The following is a 5,300-nucleotide window of genomic DNA, read 5'->3' as shown; positions in this document are numbered from 1 at the left end:
GCCCTCAGGCGGCGCCCTGGCGGGCGAGGAGGCTCCGCTTACCTCTGGCCGGGCCTCGGACCCGCAAACTCCGAACCTCGATCCCGCCGGGCCTCGCGGCCTTCCCGGTCCCCGGCCGCCGGCCCGCGCAGCCGGACCTTTCGCCCCCGTCGCCGCCGACCTGGGCGCCCGGCCCGCTGCAGAGTCCTGGGCACTTCCCCGGTTCGTCCCCGCCCCGCCCACCGTGGCCCCGCCCCCGCTGGCCCCGCCCAAGGACACGCCCCGAACACTGATCCCGCCCCTTCCCTTAAAGGCACAGGCCCCCTCGAGGTCCCGGGGAGGTCTCGGGGTTCCTCCCCGCCAGCCGCTCTCCTTTCTCAGTCTCCAGCTTGTCGGTTTCGCCGTAGCGGCTCCGGCGGAAGCTGAGATAAAACCTGAAGGGTAAAGAGAGCAGGAGGCCGGAGAGGGGCAGTTAGAGAATGAAATTAGGAGGTTTACTCCTAGATGCTTCTGGTAAAATCAGCGGTGGTAAGGGGCGCTCGAGAGGGTCCCAGGAGAGGCGGGTCCCGCAAATATTCCGGCTGCCCTGCCTGAAATGCCTCCGTTCGCGAGACCTCCTGATTGGGGTCAGCACTCTCTCTAGTAGCATCGCTTTTAAAAGAGGAATAAGGCAAATAAGTCAAGACAGGGGAGTCGGTGCTCTACTCCTAGCCCTCCCCGATTCCCAGCCCCTGGGGAGGTTCGCGTCTTCGGCGTCTTTCCGAGGGCTGGGCGGCAGGACAGCAGGTTGGAGTTGGGGCCGACGTCCCCTCCCCGGCAGCTCCGCAGGCTCGCTCCGCCCCCCGCCCTTGCACGTCGGACGCCTCCGCCTGGCTCCCCCGGTGCCCCGGTTCACCATCACCTGCCGGAGGCGTTTGGGGCCCCTCAGCGTCCAGCCCTCGCGCCCCTTTCAGACTTCATCTTGTGCCCCCCCCCCCCACCCCGCCGCCACCCCCTCCCGCTCTGTCCCGGGGAGGGTTCCCCATTCCCTGAACACCCTGCTATTTACACGCGGCCAGCACCTCTGTTCCTTCTGAGCTCCCTTCCCCGGATGCCACGCTTCCCGTTTCCACCTGACAAAAATCTTACTCATGCGCCTGGCCCACCCTCCCCCCAGCCTCCGTCGCCCCCACCCTCCCGGGTTCCTCACCGTCAAAAAAGAGCATACCCCTGGGTCCCCACTCTGGGACACGGATGACACGGTGGCCCAGTGCATGATATCTTTGGAATCTCAGAGCGTCTGGTTTCTTTGCAACCTTTGGTAAACACACTCTAAGAGCCTCACTTTCCTTCCCTGGCAAATGAGGTTGATAATAGTACCTACCAGGAGGAGTCCTTGCAAAATGAAATCCAACACTGTGTGTAAAGGCCTGGGCCTTATGCCTGGGGGCTGAGTGAGTACTCCCTCCATGGAAGGCATCGTGGCAACCATTATTTCATGAGTCCTGCAATATAGGGGCTTACACACCTGATCCCTCACCAGCTGGGAGTCTATCCGAGCAGGGTGCAGGCCAGGGGTGCCCGCAGCTAGTGTCTGGGCAGGGGAATGACCGCGCCCCCTCTGTGGTCAGCTGTTCCCTGGGGCACCCGCTGCTTGGAGAAGTAGCTCCGAAATTGCTGAGTTTGGAACCAAAGTCCTCGTTCCCTAAGGGGCCCTAACTGGTACTTGGTGTCCCAGCCAGCAGAAGAAACTCGGATCACTATCTCCTGGTCTCCCAGGGCTGCGGGGGTGGGGAGGGGGGGTGGGGAGGAGGAAGGGTACTGTTGAGAGACCCCAGGAAAGAGCCAAGGGAGGGAAAGACTCATGGGGGACAGAGAGGGGAGACAAATGGGGCCTGGGACACAGCGTGTGGTTTGCCCTTGCCCTGGTGGACAGTGTTCAGGGTTAAGGCCTATTTCCCAGTCTGGGAAAGGCTATTTTTTTAAAAATCTTTATTTATTTATTTTTTTAAATTTTTTTTAATGTTTATTGATTTTTGAGCCAGAGAGAGACAGAGCATGAACGGGGGAGGGTCAGAGAGAGAGGGTGACACAGAATCTGAAGCAGGCTCCAGGCTCTGAGCTGTCAGCACAGAGCCCGACGCGGGGCTTGAACTCACGGACCGCGAGATCATGACCTGAGCCGAAGTCGGACGCTCAACCGACTGAGCCACCCAGGCGCCCCCCCAAAAAAATCTTTATTTATTTTTTAAGAAAGAGAGAGAGAGAGCAAGAGTGCACGCATTTGCACAAGTGGGGGAGGGGCAGAGAGAGAGAGAGAAGGAGACACAGAATCCAAAGCAGGCTCCAGGCTCTGAGCTGTCGGCGCAGAGCCCAACACGGGGCTCGAACTCACAAACCATGAGCTCATGACCGGAGCTGAAGTCAGATGCTCAACCAAGCCACCCAGGCGCCCCTGGGAAAGGCCATTTGGATATCATGAGTCATCGTAGGAGTAGCCTCAGGAATCACCCAATCCAAGTTCAAGTTCTAACTCTGCCATTTACTGGCTACTTGACGTTGGACAAATCATTTCATCTTTTTGAGGCTGAGTTTCCCCATCTGGAAAGTGGGTTGGTAACAGCACCTAACGGCACTCACGGGACTGTCGTGAGATTATATATGTAAAACCCAAAGCCCACTGCGCGGTACTCGTAAGAGCTGAACACACGGAGGTTGCTGTTATTATCATCATTATCACCGTCATTATTATTGCTGAGGGTGGAAGAGCCTGACCCAGCGTCTGACACCCAGCGGGTGAAAACATCGATGTTGAATGAAGGATTTCACGCTTGCATCCGGTGCCTATAGCCGCCCTCCGCAAACAAGCACGTTTTAGTATATGTCGGAGTTTCTACGGGTCAAGAATTCGGGAAGGGACCCCTCGGGTGGTACAGGAGCAGGGCTCTTCTGTGCTTGCTCGGGTGCGGTGGCTGGGCAGGGGCGGCTGGGGGCCGCCGGGACATTCCTCTTTCTTCGTGGAGTCTCAGGGCATCTCCGTGTAGATTTCTCTGCAGGAGCCGGTCTCCGGGCTTCCCTAGATAGAGCACGGCAGCCTCGGACTCCACGGATGGCACAGCCAGGGGCTGGGGCAGCTCAGGGTATGCACGTCAAGGCTCCGGGGCTCGGGGCAGCGGCCACATTGCCTTTTATGGCTGGTTGTGGAAGTGATGCTGTGTCACGGATCCCCCCAGATTCAAGAAGAAACAGATTGTACCTCTCGGTGGGAGATACGTCAGGCTCCTCTCATAGGAAGACGGTGGGACACGTGAGCTCTCAATGTGGACTCTGCTGAAAAGTACAATCTGCCACCGTGCCTGACTCCACGGAGGGAGGAGTCAAATGGTGCATATTTAGGTGGTGGGCCGAGCAGCGGGAGGGGAATTGTATTTTGGGGATAGGAGGAGAAAAGACCCTCAGATCCCATTGCGTGCACAGCTGCCTGCAGCAACACGGGCAGGCTGGCCCGGGGCTCAGCGTAAACCAGATAAATACCGACAGTTTATCGAAGACTTAATTTGTACTGAGTGTTCACGTGCTTGTCACGTTTGACAGTCCTAGGGGTCGAGGCCCACAGCGATCCCCCTTGCACAGAGCAGGGAAACTGAGGTTCAGGAAATGAAGTGACCCGGGCCCAAGGCACTCCCTGGAAAGCGTCAGAGTTGGGATTTGTGCCTAGGTCTGGGGGACCTCGAATGAGTCCCCTTCACCACCCTGGGCCTGGCGTCCCCCATCACGCCAAAGGTCAGGCCAGCTCTGCCCAGCACTCCGCACCCCTGTTCAGGGGGCCCGGGGCATACAGCGGGAGCTCCGGAAACAGCGCAAGTACCTGGGGACCGCGAGCAGGAGCGGTGAGGCTAAAGCGGAACATCGGAGGGGAACAAGAGAATCAGAAATTTCAGTCTCAGGCCCAGAGACCTGGAAGGTCCCGTCGGGGCGCCTGAGTCTCACCTGCAACCAATCCACGTGGCTTCCTGATCCTAGCAGCCCTGAGCAAACGGTCACATCACACCTACTTAACTTCCCCCACGGATGTGGCACTCACTACCTCTCACAGCAGCCCAATTACCAGAAGAAGTTTTTTCAGTCTCTGTGTGTGTGTGTGTGGGGGGGGGGGGTCTCCATTGGAATAATCTTTCTAGAAAGTGACTTGGCAATGGATACACGTCAATTCCAAGGGCCTCAAAAACACGTGTGCCTTTTGTGCCGCCAGAGATACTCCAGAGGTATCTGTGGTGAAAAAGAGAAGATATGGGCAATGCACTGAGCGCAAGAGTGTTCTCAGCAGCAATCTTTACAGTTGTGCAACAATTAGAAACCCCTAACGGTCCCACAACAGCCGGCTGGGTCGACCGCTTATGGAATCTCCTGGGAAATATTGCCACAAAGCCATTTAACGTTCTGTTTTTCTTTGTTCTCTTCCCTTTCCCCCTCCCCCTTCTCCTCCTTCTTCAGAGAGATAAAATCTGCCTTTCGACCCACTAACAACTGCCTCGGGGAAGCAATTTAGATCATATGTGGTGTGCTGAGCTTGGAACTCTGAACTGAGAGAGGGGCTGAGGCCAGAGAGCAGCGCACGCTGGCTCTGTGATGTTCTACCTGCTGCCTCCCCACCCTCGTGTTCTAGAACGCGTTCCTGTTCCTGGAGAACATCTGGTCAACCTCCACCAAGATATTCCATATACACTTGGCTTCCTCTTCCAGTGGAGGCTTGCCGTTTATTTGCTTGCTGGCCTTGTTTTTTTAAAATGTTTTATTGTGGACTGTATTTTATGTGCAAAATGGGGCAAAAATAGTTACTTCTTTGCAGTTAAAATAATAAAATCAATGCCCAAATACTCTCCATTCAGATTAAAAAACAGAACCTTATCAGTACATTCAGAGTCCCTGAAATCACCATCAACTTGATGATTGTTTAAATCATTCTCCCATCATAGGGGCGCCTGGGTGGCTCAGTGGGTTAAGCATCTGACTCTGGATTTGGGCTCAGGTCATGATTTCATGGTTCATGAGATCAAGCCCCGGATGGGGATCTACGCCCACAGCATGGAACCTGCTTGGGAGTTGCTCTCTCCCTCTCTTTCTGCCCCTCCCCCACTCTCACTCTCTCTCTCTCTCTCTCTCTCTCTCTCTCCCCCCTCAAAAATAAACTTAAAAAAATCATTCTCCCATCGTGTGTATAAAACTTTGTTTCATATGTATATGAAACATAAAATGTGTGCATATATTATTTCTAATGTATTTGCTTTGATGCTCATAATATAAGAGATATTGTATGTCTCCTATAATATAAGAGATATTGT

Source organism: Herpailurus yagouaroundi, unplaced genomic scaffold (genome assembly GCF_014898765.1).
Source record: "Herpailurus yagouaroundi ecotype Mexico unplaced genomic scaffold, PumYag 191, whole genome shotgun sequence".
NCBI lineage: Eukaryota > Metazoa > Chordata > Mammalia > Carnivora > Felidae > Herpailurus > Herpailurus yagouaroundi.
This window is presented reverse-complemented; position numbering follows the sequence as displayed.